Source organism: Urocitellus parryii, chromosome 8 (assembly GCF_045843805.1).
Source record: "Urocitellus parryii isolate mUroPar1 chromosome 8, mUroPar1.hap1, whole genome shotgun sequence".
Taxonomy (NCBI): domain Eukaryota; kingdom Metazoa; phylum Chordata; class Mammalia; order Rodentia; family Sciuridae; genus Urocitellus; species Urocitellus parryii.
Window position 1 is genome coordinate 132,115,958 of NC_135538.1, and position 15,933 is coordinate 132,131,890.

At 35.7% G+C, this 15,933-nt stretch overlaps 1 protein-coding gene and 1 pseudogene across 1 annotated transcript in view; one reads left to right on the top strand and one right to left on the bottom strand.

Moving 5' to 3' along the window:
* LOC113189884 (chondroitin sulfate N-acetylgalactosaminyltransferase 2 pseudogene) overlaps window positions 1-5,253 on the top strand; it is a 30,308-nt pseudogene extending 25,055 nt beyond the window's left edge.
* The window catches only part of Gmds (GDP-mannose 4,6-dehydratase), a 632,956-nt gene that overhangs the window by 461,050 nt on the left and 155,973 nt on the right, over window positions 1-15,933 (bottom strand). The gene's annotated exons all lie outside the window — the stretch shown is intronic.

Sequence of the window (15,933 nt, forward strand, 5' to 3'; positions counted from 1 at the left end):
CTTTTGTACCATGGACCACTGGCCACCTAGCCTATGGATGCTTTCTCAGAACAGTGTCTTTAAATGAAATTAAGTTATATAACATTATAATGGAAGTAAATTATACTGAAAAGCAATTATCAAAATATTTTGAAAAACAAGTTCATGATATAGTAATATATGTCCTCTAAGATCTTGCAGTTCAATGGAAAATGTCACAAGAGCAGAGCTGGAAAGGTAATGGAATATACTACCTAGAAATACTCCTTTATATAAGTTCACACACATTTTCAACACTAAGACCACCGGAGGACAAAAGTCACATGATCTCAAAAAAAGTCTCTGAATTTCCCTGTGGCTCTCTAATCCAGAGGATTATTCAGGGTCAATACTTTTGACCTCCTCAGCACTACTAGGACTTCCTTGACCTTGGCATCTAAGACTCCACATTTACCTTACCAGTTCTTCCCATTCCCACTATTTCTACTATGTTCCTTCCAGAATTGTTCTTCCAACTTCTTTTTTTCTTTGTCCACATGTTGAACATGTTGTCCAAGCTGGTCTCAAACTCCTAGATTCAAGGGATCTTTCCCCCTCAGCCTCCCGAGTAGTTGGGACTATAGGTACACACCTATCTCATCCTCTGATTTCTGAACACAGACACATCCAAGAGTTTTCCATCAGAGTATGCACCACAGAACTGATACCTGATGGAACAGTGCCTAGTAAATTCTTGACTGGCCTTCAGATATCATCTCCCATGAGCAGACTCTGTAGTTACTTTTTTTTTTTTTTTTTAGTTGTAGTTGAACACAATACCTTTTATTTATTTATTTATTTATCTATCTATCTATCTATCTATCCACCTATTTATTTATTTGTGGTGCTGAGGATTAAACCCAGCACCTCACAAGTGCTAGTCGAGCACTCTACCACTCAGCCACAATGCCAGTCCTGCAGTTACTCTTTATGTATCATTTTTTAAATGTAAAATATTTCATATGTCCTTGTTTTTCCTCACTCATGCTTATCCACAGAAGCTATATCCTTGCTCCAGAAATGACTTCCTTGTCCCAAAACACAACAGATTCCTCCCAAGCAGAGACAAAGATCCCTATCTTTCTAGTGCCTTCCTCTGCCCATTGTTCACATAAACATAGATGTTCTGAAGAATCTTTTTCCTGGCAAGCATGTTCTACCAATCCCATTCTAGACGTTCACTGGATCAAAACCAAATCTATACATCTCAAATCCTAAATTCCTCATTCAAGGGCCTATAATAGCCAAATTGGGTATTTCTAGGACATAGCAACTAGTGAATATGAGTCTTTCTATACAGATTTTTAGGGTTCTTATCTTAAGAAATCCTTTATTCCATCAGCATAATGGCAATGAGGGTCAGGCCTGAGTGAGGCACTCCATAATTCCTTTTCCTGAATCCATCTTCCCTAATGGATAATTAGTTTCTTGTATATATTTGTATTAACCACATAGCTACTTCACACATAACATGAACTCAATAAATGTTGAATGAGTGAAAGAAAAACAAAGTAAATACAGAATACTGATAATATGTCAAAGACTGCATCTCTAGCTAAGAAGAAACGTTACATTTTCTTCAACTATTAAAATGATTTTGAAAAAGCTATGAAAAACAAGAACACATGAGATACTTTACACTTAAAAAATAATAAAACCCCAAACTTCTTTCGGCCACCTGCATAGGCATATTTGAAATTTCTAAGGGAGCAAAATGGCAAGTGATGGTGAAGAATGAATATCAACTGAAGGTGATCAGTCACAACCTGTTTATTCCTGTTTCTTATTTTGATTGTGAGGCACAGGATACACCCAGCCTCACTGTCTTCATCTCTAAAATGCTGACACTACCATCAGGGCCACAAAAGAGAGAGGGGTGGGGGGGAATGATGGTAAAGTCTGCTGTCAATCTGCAGAGCAACTCTTTGTTAAGAAAGAAATCCACATGAGTTGGAAGGTCCATGCCAGGTAGGAAGATACATGTGTCTGGTTCTCCATGTGTTTGCCATGCTTGTTCAGCCATGAATACATTTTACTTTTCAGACATTTAACTTCTCCTTCACACAACAGGAAGCATAATGCTATAGGAATAGCCACTGTCAATATCATTTTTAATTATCAATAATTTATGAACTATTTAAAAAGCAAAAATTTTTTTCTTACAATTTAGATCCTCTAAAATGTTCAAAATCTTTAAAATATGAACCTTTCTTTACCCCAACTCTCAATATTATAGTTCTTCAAAGTTCTAATTGTTTCTTTATAGGACTTATTTGAAGAAATGGAAGGTATCTACAAAGCTTTTTCAGGATGTCTAAAGTAGGCTGAATAACCATTTTTGCCATTTTTTTTAAAAGAGAACTGATCAAATGTGGAAATAATACTGCTCCAAAATATGCTGAAAGTTCCAATTCTCTCCAAGATATTAGGAGCATGACCTGCAAGCTCTGGTTTCAGACCAGCAGGGAGTGGATTTTGAGAGTTATGGTTTTGTTTTCCAGTGACCAATCTCCGCAAACTGAAGTTTAAGGAAAGATACTGGAAGTCATCCAAAATCAATCTTCTTTCAATTTCATCATTTTAAGACAAGGAGTAGATCCTTCACACTGCATGGAACAAAATCAATAAACGCCAAAAACAACAGGCATGGCTCTTTCAAATCATTTCATCAGGACTTAGCAGAGGCAAACACAATGAAGTATCTGTAAGCTGCTAGAATAACATTTTCACTTTGTTATTCACTGTGCTATAATCTGAACTCCATCTTCCTGATCCAAATGCCATTTCAATATTTGAAATTGCTATAGCTGGTAAAATCACAAACATATCTGTGAATTTCTATCTGCTTAAATCAGATGAGTATGTGACCTTTTTCCATTTCAGACTCAGATATTCTGCATTAATATACTGTTTTATTTTTGCATGTATTCTTTTATGCATCTGAGACTCAGTGACCCTTCCCTAGAAATACCAACTAACGGTTTTGCTTTCAACACTGGAATGTTTAGATTAGACAGTCAGTGCACAGGGGAAATTAATACAGCCCCCATCTGCCACAACTCATGGTAACTTGTGCAGTGTCACTCTTGTGCAGAAGACACCAGAGTACCTCAGGGACAGTGCTGGATTAAAGATGCACCTTTTCTAAACATGTCTAGTTACTCTTCATCACTGACAAATCCAAGAGCATCAACCTCCAGCTAAATCACTCAGCAGATGCATGGGAAAGTAAAGTATTTAGTGTTCAAAAAGTTGTAGTTTGCTTAAAAGGTTGCTTTTTAACTTATATTTATAAAATGGTACTTCAGATTCTGATCCTAAAATATTTCAGTAAGTAAAATTTGCAAAACAATATCTTCAGTTTCTTGATGTGTGGAATGGGCTGCTGAGGCAGCAGCAGCACTGGTGCTCAGGGTGCCATCCAGGTGTGTCAGCTGCCCAGAAGGCAGCAGTAGCTCTGTGAACATGGTGCACAGAATAAACAAGTGCCAAAGTCACTGTCCAATGAATTCTATAGATTTGATTGTCTTATTCTGGATATCAGGATAACAATACAAGAAGTATACATAATTTTCCATTTCTCCAATTAATTATGACTACTAAAAAAGGAAACTTTTTAAACTACAGTGAAATTCATTTTGGTTCCTTTTATGAAACTCCTGATTTTGTTTTTAATTGTGATAACATTTTGCTAAACGTATAAATAAGCAGCTTATCTTGTTGAGCAAATGCACATTGATAAGAATGTCTAAAAGAGGGGCTGGGGTTGTAGCTCAGTGGTACAGCACTTGCCTAGCATGTATGAGGCACTAGGTTAGACACATCACCCCCCTCCCCGCACCACATTTAAAAAAAAAGAAAAAGAAACACTAAATAAAGATATTGTGTCTATCTACAACTTCAAAAAATATTTTTTTAAAAAAAGAAGAAGAAGAAGGGTGTCTAAAACAGGACTGATCTTCATACCTGGACCCACTGACTACTGTTGGGACTCACTTTGCTCTGCAGTTTGGTATTATTTATGTATCTTTTGTTATGTGCCACTAAGACTAATGGAAATGAATCTCTACCTGGTGTTTTTTGGAGAAAATTAAGGTAAAGAGTATTATTAAACCCTCTTAGGGAGCAAGAACAACATCATAACAAGGAAACCAGTTTGAAACCACAAACAAGAATTACAAGAAATGAGTGAGAAGATGACATCATTGCAAGAGAGAGAATATGGGGGTCAATGGCACAGGTTCTCAAGGCAACAAAGAGCAAGCACATAATGGTGTTTTAAGATGTCTCCATTCCAAGATTGACAAAATTAAAGTTAGCATAGGAGCCAAAGTATCCAGTGAGTATGGGATCATTCCCTTTGAATGTTCTACCTTATGAAAGTACTTCAATAAATACTCAGTTGGAAATGTCTCTTTCACAATCCTCAAGAAAAGTCAGTTAGAAGTTTTTTTAAAAAATTAATTGATAGAAGTTACTGAAGCTGGCTTGGAGATCATTGATAATCTTGATGAAGATTATAAGATGAGGAGAGTCCCCTTAGAGAGAAACTTATATTTAATGAAAATTTCTTCATAGAAGCTTATGATTGCACCTACAGAGAGAAGGAAACACAGTATGAATTCTTCTTAAGAAAGCAGACCTTATGAAATAGACAAGCAACCCTCTTCTGCCCTTTTTGATGTCTCGAGTGAGATGACTGACATTAGTAGATCAATTATTAATATCACTGCATCACTTGCCAAAAGAACTGATGCATTTGAATGGTTTATGTAAAACTTCAGGGATATTTGTATTCATCAGGACAAGATGATTCATCTTATAGTGGTGAGTTCTGGTAGTGGTCTATCTAAAGTCAAGTCTATCCTAGAATCTTTCACAAGTGAATATAATTTCTACAATTACACTTTGGTCTCACTGAATATAGAATGTAATCATGAATAAGAACTAAATGTGGGTGTCTGAGTTTGGGACAAGAGAGATGTCTTGATGTTTTTCTGTAAAGTTGATATATATTTCTCAGCCAAATTCCTTAACATTTGCCAGTTAAATGTTGAGCAAGGTTAAAAGGTGTTTTACACTGTGGCATTCAGTCTTTACAATCCTGACATGGTTTATGCCAACCAGGATATGCTACCACCTGTGGAGCAACAGCAGTCAAACTTTTACCCTGTCATTATGAAAGGCTCTCCTTTATGTTTATTGTCCAAGGACAAAACAAAGTTTCATTTTTAAAGTTATTTTTTAAAACTGTCAAAAAATACACTATAGAAATAATTATACTGAAAACAGCAAAATCACCCTTCCCTTGAAAATTCTTTCTAGCCCTCCCCCTACATAAATGTATACATACCTATTTATTTATATGAATGATCAAATGTCCATTTTGATCTTTGCTGTTCCATTTGGTGACAATTTAGAATGTGCACTCACGTTGGGGCACTATCTTTTAGCTATTATATACTATCAACATCATAAGCTTTATATATAGACTAAATTTCACATAGGAAACATTAAATAATGGGAAAAGGCAAAGACAGGCTTTAGGTCAATAATAGCTGGATTAGAAGGTCACTTCTCTGTCACTCATTGGATATTTGATCTTAGGTTTTCTAGGTTGAAGAATTTAAACTGCTAATATTCAACTTTTGGGGGACTATAAAATAGTAATTCATATGCCTCAACCAAATAATAGCAACCTCAATGTTCCATAAAAATTGAAATAATATCCTCCTAGTTAACACAGTCATACAGAAGTCTCACAAAAACTATTTCATTATCTTTATTAAAACTTTATTTATAGCCAGATATAATGATACACACTTGTAATCCCAGGTACTCAGGAGGCTGAGGCAGGAGGATCTCAATTTCAAGGTTAACCTAGGCAACTTAACAAGATTTCTCAAAATAAAAATCAAAAGGCCTGGGAATGTAGCTCAGTGGTAGAGTGCCCCTCTCCTTGGGAGGAGGGGGGCTTTGCTTATCAAGTGTCAATGTAGGACGTCAGATTCTCAGTAAGATACCCTTGTTCTATTTTTAAACTTAAGAAAAAGATAATGGTAAAATTAGGATATCTACGGAAAAAAATAAAATCTCACAACAGAGAAATGTGCCATAAGAACTCTACAATTGTTAGCTCTAGTCATAGGAAAACAAGTCTTCATACTGCTAAGGTCCCAGTCCTGTGAGTTACAAGATATCCTCTCTGGGCAGCTCAGCAGGATGGCCTATCCCTTTTCCCAAATGGTCAGACAACAAAGGAGGGACCACAAGAGAGCCACTGCAGGCAATAGCACCTCTGCTCTGGATCCCTCAGACCACCTCCTGCTTGTCTGTCCTGGAGACTCCCCTCAAGTAATGGTTTGGAGTCAACTCTGCAGTTTTCTCCTCTGGCCGCCCAGAGGGCCAAAACTGCTAGTGTTTCAATTTTAGCAAAAAGATCAATTACACTCCCCCAGTCCACAGTCCAGGCCATAATGTACCCACTCACTTTTGTAGGACTAACAGTCTGCATCTGAACAGGGCCCTCTTCTTTCTTCTTACCGGCATTCATTATGAGAAATTCCCATTATTTCTATTGCTTTCAATGAAGTCAAAGTCCAGAACTGATGATAAGCTTGTTCCTGAGGCCTCCCCACTCCCTCCCTGGAGCAAAATGATTTCTGCATGTTCATTCACAAAAGTGGGCTCTTACATATCACTCACTTCAAAACGATCTGAGTTCCAGAAGCAGTGATAGCAAGTACGACATGGTGTAACTAACCCAATGTCCAGCTCAACCTCATCACTGTCACACTTTTAGGAGATTTAGCCACAAAGGGACATAACATCCTACCTATGAAGAAAATTATGCCAAGAAATAACATACAAAATAAAGAAAACAAAAAAACACTTAATAAAACATGTGTTCCCTACCTTACACACACACACACACACACACACACACAGAAAATCTGTGTACTTTACATGAATGCTTCACTTGATTAGCATTAACCATAGGTTTCACTTCTGGCCACTTCCTTTGATGAACCTCAAATACTCTTCACAATTTTAGAAAGTCACACATGCTAATGCTACATACTCCTACTCTTTCCTTACCAAACTGCTGCTCTAATCTTGCTTTCTGATGACTTTGGCTCCAAGGAACAAGAGGCTACCACAGGAAAGTACACTCAGCAGAAGAAACTGAAAGGTGAGTGTCACTGCTGGCCAGGTCATTGCCCTGCTCTGGCAGGATAGATACCACAGCAGATACCCTCTGTCAGTTCTCCCTACAGAATCTCAGGGTGCAAGCTCCCATCACCACACCTGCACATTTGACGATAAGGATAATAGTTTGTCATTGCTTAAAATCTCAACTTGCACTTTTGGAGTAAAAACAATAAAGTTAAATCCTAGTTCTCCATTTTAAATCTTAAAATTGAAAAGGCTGTCTGAAAGCATCTAATTCAGTGTTTTTTAAACTGAAAGTGACAGCTATGGGTTGTGAAAGTAATCTGGTAAATGACAAAAAAAGAAAATCCTGCACATTTTAAGGGTGTGTTATTTTGCCAAACTTTTGTTTTTAATGCACACATGTGTGTGCTGGAATGGTTTATGAAATATATTTCTTACTGTGGATTACAGGGAAAACAATGTTTGAAAACGTTGATCTCACTCAATATCTTCATTAGACAGATAATAAAATTGAGCCCCAATATGGTTAAAAGACTTTCTAACAATTACAAAATTTGTTATTGGCAAGAACTCATAGCTAATTAATTATTCTTTATACCAAGATATCTCCTTAAAAATGTAACTTTAAAAAAAAATCCCAACTAAACATCATCATTCATAATCAAAGAAGGGAGATGTGTGCAAAATTTTCAGAGAATTTACTGTAAATAACGTAAATAATTTCTTAAAATCACTTGGCAAATCTGGGCTTTAAGGATAAAATCAGTGGAGTTAGAATCAGTGGAGTTAGAAACAGTGGAGTTAGAAACCAGGGATTGTAACTTTAAATCAATATAAATTAGATACCTTTAACACACAAAGACTACCAATGTCAGACACTTAATGCTAATATCCTCTTTCATCATACCTACCTTACAGGTTAATCCACACAATTTGAGCCTAAAACAAGCCCAGATCATCCAAATTAATAGAGAATCTTCCAGCTAAGGAAGATCCTACTATGCAAAAGTGGGATCTCTAATTATGAAGTAACCCGTAATTTTTCAAGTATCAAAGTGGCCTAAAGAAAACACAAAAACCATAGCTACATCTTGAGTTATTCTAATGAATTAAATAAAATGGGCAGTAAGCTTAAGACCTAAAAACAACTATTTAGGAAGAAAAAAATCAAATCAAACTCATGACAACTGAAATGCCCCTTCTGAGTATTAACCACACAACTTTTCTGACACTAGCTAATTCTAACTGCTTTGAAATATTGGCCTAAACACCTTCCAGACGGGTAGGAGTTGAAGGCCATGTCTATACCTCAGAAAGCTAATTTTGTCTTGATTTTATAATAAAGTCTCTGATTTCTCACAGGTCTTCATGTCACTTGAGTATTCTTAAAGTAACTATAGTTTATTGGGCAAGTCCATCATCAAGTAATTTTAAAATTACAGTATATTTATCATTTGCTATTGATTCCTGACAGATACATTGAAGTGGAGGTCTATTTTTACCAAAACATTCTAGGTAATTGGGGGAGTACACATTCCAATGTCCCACATTACCAGAAATTATCGTAGCTTGAAAGGAAAGAAAGACCAAAGTTAAAATAAACAATATTCAAGATATAAAGAGTCATGAGTCGGGCATAATTGTGTATTTCAAGGACAGTTCTGGGTATAGAAAACCAAATTAACAAATATTTTATCAAAAGCTCTCTATATGCAAAAATACAAATGTGGTAAACTTTATATTTTAGGCAAATGCAGATAACTTTCCTGGCTAAAGTCTCAAGTCTGATTATAAAAGTTACACTTGATCATGTGTGGCTTAACCTTTTTTCCACCCTTCTAGATACTGTTCATATTGATTTACGTACTTCCAAATACCTATTATATCATATAGGGACACTATGTTTCTGGGTTTTCATGCTTTAGTTGAAGGGCTCAATCATGTAAGGTATGATAAACTAGTGAGCACAAGGCAGGCTCATAAACAATGCCTTTTACATCAATGACTTGGGCTCACATGTGAGGAGCTGCTTATTTGTTCAAGTGGCAGATGGAGATTCAATTTTCCAATCTCTAAAATAGCTCCCAGATTAGTCAATTACCCTTCATTTTACAGCAAATAGCTAAAATAAAATAATCCAAATAAAATTCTTGAATTAATAAAAAAAAAATAAAAAAAAAATTCTTGAATTAAACTTTCCAAAAGTCAGAAGGCTGCTTTACATATAATTTGAGCAAACCAAAGAGGGCCATCCCCTGCATCAGAGACTTTCTAACACTATTAAAACAAAAGAACTAGCCTTGCAATTAGTCACATAAAACCATAATCAAATTCAGCAGTCAGTACAAAATTTAGCAACCTCACCATTTTTCAAGGTTATACCAGATTTTTACTAGGCAAAATAAATGAACCCTAGGAAAATACCTTGAACATAGGCACATTTTTCAAAGGTTGCCTTTTATACAACTGTGTTTAACCAATGTCATAGGGCCCATAAATTTATGGAAGTATAGCTCAGAAATCCTTACAATCACCCCAGACTGCTCCCATTTTGCTTTTTGTCTCTCTTTCCAAGTATCTGTAACATGGATCTTATACTATTTTCATTATTTGTTTTTGTTTTTTTCTTTTTTGCCTCCTGAACCACCTATAGATTTTTAGCTTAGCATCATCAAACTTGTTTTCTAAGTCAAGTAATTCTAACACTTCATCTTGAATTATGAAAATTGCTCTTCAATTATCTGCCTATGCACCTTATCTAACAACTTTTTAGCAGTCATATGTTCTTTCTCCTAACTTATCTTACTTTTGCATATGTCCGTCTCATCAGAACAGAAAAATTTACCATGAGATTTCAACGTTTGTGAAGTCAGACAAAGCTGTACTCAAATCTAAGGTCTCTCACCTTCACTTATTAATTCTGTAGTCTGAAGACACTTACAAAACCTCTCCGAGTTTGTCTTTTAGCCAACAAAATGAGGACTATAATACAGATTAAAGGAAATTATTAAATAACATGTGCATGCTACTCTTAGCATGGAGTGGCCCACAGTGAGGGATCAGTGGTCACGCTGGTGCTATTCTTACTTCACAGGCTTTGTTTCATCCAATCACATGAAAATGACATTGTCCCAAAGACATGATCCTCTTCTTCCACAGATGAAACCTGGAAGAATGCTGTATTAACAGAGAGTCCAAAGCAATTTCTGCAGTCCCATTCATCCAGCAATTGTGCATCTTAAGGCAATATCACTTTCTGTCTATTCCCTGGTCTACCCACAATCTGTCAGAATCTACAAAACTTCTATCTGAGTCCCCTTTCCATTCTCCATCTCTCCACTAACAGCAACACTTCTTTAGCTCTCTAAGATACAACAAAAAGCATATAGTCTCACAACAAAAAAAAATCATGGCCCAGTATCTTGGATTCCCATCATTCTAATATGATACAGAAACTTTACTATGATCCAAGCCTTTCAAGGCAAACTGCAAGGCAGTGCCCCTAATATTAGTCAGGAGAGAATAAACAACCAAGAGCAAGCAGCACTCTGTTGTTCTTCCCAGAGCTGCTGTTTCTGTGACTGCCTCACAGACTCCAAAACCTCCTTAGTAGTGGAGAGGCTGCTTCCCAGCATTTACATTCTTTTCAATTCATAGAATAGACATTTTACAAAAAGTTGTTGATAGACTTTATTCTGTCTGTGCACATCAGTTAAATGTGTTTTATTTCCCTTTTGGGTTGTGTGCTGGCAGAGAATAACACAATGAAGAGGTGGCAGTGTACATTTCCAGGCCCTTTATGGCCATGATTATGAAAGAACTGCTTTGACAAAGAATGTTCAGGCTGACTATAATGGTTTTCCTTTTTACTACATTATTGTTGCCATGTGTTTGCTGCTGTCTGGAGTAAAAAAAATAAATAAAAAACACTCTGAAATATTTGTCTGTTCTTCATAGACTCAAGAGTTTCCATAAGAGAAATCACTTGAAAAATCACAATATTGCTCCAAATAAAATATTAACATAAAAAACTTGTTGAAATGTTGAGCTAAGATACTAAAGAATTATTACCACAGATGTAATTTATGAGGATCTGAGTGCCTGAGCCTCATAAGGGCTTTTCCATTCCCACTATAGGCACATGTTTGGTGTTGTTCTTCACACAACTCTAACACTGCTATTTGGGGGATCCTGAGAAGTTTTGACAAGATAGATTAGAATGACAAGGAGAGGTGTTGTGATTCAATCTTTGAGTAAAAGGACATTTAGTAAGACAATAGCCAGCCCTTATTAGTCTGTTTTAATAAATTAATTTAATAAATTAAAATAAAATAAATTAAAATTTCTTTTCTCATGAAAAATGTAAACACTTCTTTCATCCTGGCATCCTAATTGTTGATTTATTGCTTTGAGCTTAAGAAGTGAGCCTTGAAATGTAACAAGTGACCAGTGGTGATAATACTCTCTAGGATAGGAAGCTGGTCCAACTTTAGGAAAATAAATAATCTTTGGGTATCCCTGAATTTTCTCTAAATTCAATCTTATGGAAATATTCTCATTAAGAACATCTCTAAATGAAGATGAGGCTGAATTTGCATTTGGGTTCATCTTCACTTTTGAAAGGACAAACAGCTGTATTTAATCTCACTGCCTAAAAACAGTAGGTACTCAATAATGGTATGCTAATTGAACTACATATGGGTTAGCACTTAGCCATAACCAATATTAGGATACCCTGAGTCCCAATGTTTCTTTTATGAAAGCACAAAATAAATCTTGAACTTTTAATTATCCCAATATAACCCTCTGTGCCTATTCATTATTATATATTATCAACATCAAAGAAGTTTTCATTTTTGCCAAAATTTGAGAGTGAGTGAAATATTTATAATCCAGGTCAGAGTTTTATGACCTCAGATTCTTAATAGAATTATTGTATAGACTCTACTAACATTTTATTTATATAAGTAATATTATGGGTTGGACTATAACATTCCCCAAAGGCTCAAGTGTTGGAGGCTTGTTGCCCAATACAGCAATGTTCAGAGGTGGGTCTTTTAGGGAAGTGATTCATTCAAGAGGGCTTTCATTTCATCCATGGATAGATGGGTTCGTATTTGGTGGCATTATGGGGAGGCAGTGAAAAATATAGCAGATGGGGCTTAGTTAAAGGAAGTAGATTCCCAAGGGAAGGGTGTTTCTTATCCCAAGCAACTTCCCCACACACACACCCCTCCCTCCTTGTCTCTACACACACACACACACACACACACACACACACACACACACACACACACACACACATCTCTCTCTCTCTCTCTCTCTCTCTCTCTCTCTCTCTCTCTCTCTCTCTCTCTCTCTCTCTCTCTCCTCCCTCCCTCCCTTCTTCCCTCTCCTCTCTGGGCCAACATGAAGGGAATAGCTTTCCTCTGCCACAGTTTTCTGATGATGATGTTTCCATATTGCCACAAGTCTAAAAGCAATGGAGCCAGCTGCCCCTGACCTGAAACCTCTGAAACCAAATAATTCCTCTAAGTTAATTTCTCAGTTATTTTGTCACAGCAATGAAAAGCTCACTAATATACAAGTGAGGTCTTCATTTTTCCTAACCCTACCAGAGCATAAAAAAGCTCTGAACGGGGTTGGGGTTGTAGCTCAGCGGTAGTGTGCTTGCCTAGCATGTGTGAGGCACTGGGTTCCATTATCAGCACCACATACAAATAAGTGAAAATAAAAGTCCATCAACAATTTTTTAAAAAATATTTTTAAAAAAGCTCTGAACTTGAGAGTTAATTACTAGCTCATCTATTTTACTTGTCTGCGAAGTATTATAATCTTACTTAGATTAGAACAGACAGAAGACAGATGGGTTAGAAAGAAAATTAAAATGAGAAGTAAATGGACATAATAAAATGCTATACTTGGAGTATGAACCTTAAAATGAGAATGTCTTAGAAACAACAACAACAAAAATGCAGTAAAGATCAGAGTATGGGGTATATGGAAGGTATTCAATTAATGCTTCTAGAAATGACCTATATGATTCATTTGTAAAAGCAAAGACTGACTAATCTCTACCTTACCTATAAAATGGCAATAATAATAATAATAATCTGCTTTGCCTGCATTACAGGATTGGTATTAAAAGAGATAGAAAACGAAATAGCAAACCATAGAGCACCAGTCCTTCCTATCAGTCATATCCTGCCTGAAAATCCTTTAGGCTCACACATTCTTCCAGCCTCACACATTCTTCCAGCCTTCAAACTTCTTAAGTTAAAAGCTTTGGGTTATAATAAACAAATAATACCTGCTTTCCAATTTTTGCAAGACTAAAATTTTCTTTTATTTCCTTAAAATTAAATACATTGCTATTGATTCTGGAAACAGCACATAAAAAAGACTGGTCATTTCTGATGATAACCTGATTCTAGAGATGGAAAATTTCACCTAGGAGCAGAAGAAAATTCAGGCCTTGTGCCACTCCTAAGTATAGCTTATGTTGGCATGTTCTTTTTCTTTATCCCATTCCCAAGTGAGCTGAAACTAAGAATGTGATAGCTGGTATAAGGTGCTGGTAGCACATGAGAAATGGAAAGGCCAGAGGAGAGTCTAAACTGTGAAAACAAGCATGTCAGACTAGGACCTTCTTCCTTTAAGCCTCACAGAGGGAATGTGTGCCAAGGGAGGCAACTGATTGAAAAGTCATTATCTGATTCTCTTAATCATTAAGTCACTTGATGAACATTCACTGAATAGATATTGTGTATAAACCACCATATAAAAGGACAAAGATAATACTGACACCAAATAAAAACACTCTTATTCCTCTATTAACTTTTTAGGTAAGTTTATAATAAATTGATGAGGCATGATAATGAATCACATGAATATATGGTTCTCAAACATTTTCCCAGTCTCTAACTTTAGGCCACTTGGCTGGGGCCAGATCTCAAGGAAATCAAATGTCATACTTAGGTATTTTCATAGAGAAACTACTGAAGGATCGTGAGTAGCAGCATAATTAGCCTAAACCTAATTTACTAGTAAATTTGGGGAAAAAAATAAAAGTCAACTAGGACACTATAACAATAGCTCAATTTGTGAGATGAGGAAGCAACAGCACCAGGAATCAGAACAATAGCATAGGGAATGAAAAATGAATGCTTTAGATTCTCAAAGCAGAGGAGAATTTCCAGCGACATAAAAAAGCTACAAAACTGAAAAAGGGAGATTACGTAGCAAGAAAATGAGAGGGAAAGGGGGTGGGAGGAGCATAATGCCAAAGCAGAAGTAAAACAGAAAAGATGTGAAAAGAGAGCTCTCATTAGAATATACTTTTTCCCTGAGTACTTGGTTATTTTCTACTACGTGTTGCTCATTGCCCTTGAAAAATTATAGTTGGGTCTTACTTGTGATAATTCCCTCCAGAGAATAATTTTGGTAGCTCTTGCAGGAACGTAAGGGTTCTACAAGTTCCTGAATTCCTAAAACAAATCCTGTTTAAAAGGTTTGTGAACCACTCATGCAATATTTATTGGAATTAAAATATGTTTGAGGGCTTACATGTGGTTACACCTTCTCAGGAATTCCTCTCCATGTCTGCTCTGCTTAACACCAAAGAAATTTTCCTGAAAACTCTGGAGTTGGAAAGAGAATTTATATCTAATGCAACCTGAAGATGAAGCCCTTTGGTTTTTTGTTTTTTTTGTTTTTTTTGGTTTTTGGTTTTGTTTTGTTTTTTGTCCTTCTCATCACATAGGATTCTCAGAAATGAAGTTCCAGATGCCAAATGGAAAAATGCCCTCAGGATGAAAACAGCCTGAATATGTGCCTGGCCTTCCTTCTTCTCCGTATTTGCCTGATAATGGCTCATTACCTTATTAATTCTTTAATTATTTTGAAGAGGATTTTGAAGATTTTTATAGCCTGCATTTTTTTAGTTATTTACAAGAAATAATTTGATTCAAATAATCTAGCCTGCAATATTCCTGGATGTGGGACAAAACACTTGAATTCAAATCTCTAAGCACAATAAGTATTGTGGTCAACTAAAGAAATAACCAATCCCAAATCTTTTGGCAATAAGTAGGGAACAAGTATAAGAAATTCCTATACTTGGAAAAAAATTAATTTTTGCAAAACTGAGATTAACATATTCATTTGATAGTCATAAACAAAATTATTTACCACTTAGAACTGTTATATGAGGCCAGTAATTAAAACAGAAAATACTCCTAATGATGTACCTTCGAAATATCAACAAATCTCTTAAATTTTCAAAGTAACATTCAATCTGAATAAACAGGAATAGATTTTAAAAACTCACAAGCATATAAAATTACCTACTTTACATTGCTTTCTAGAATTCCAATCTTAAGCTAGAACAACAAAAACAAACAAAAAATCCTTGTTTCTCAGTTTTAAGTATGGCAATATATAAAACCAAAGGTTTTGGAATGATACGTTGATTTATACTAATATAGGTTCAAATTAAAACAAATATTTTAGAATATCTGAACTCTTACTGTTTATAATGTCAAAAATATAATTTTAACAATCCCCTAAATCAAAAGTAGAATATGTTTCAGAATATCAAAGAAGGATCTAGCTGAAGTTTCAAGGTCTCATCACTTATTAGTTCAAACTATCAGCCTAGCAGAACTAAAAGAAAAAATGACACTATATTCATTATGTAATTTAAGTATAAAACACTGCCATGATAAATATTTGGAAATT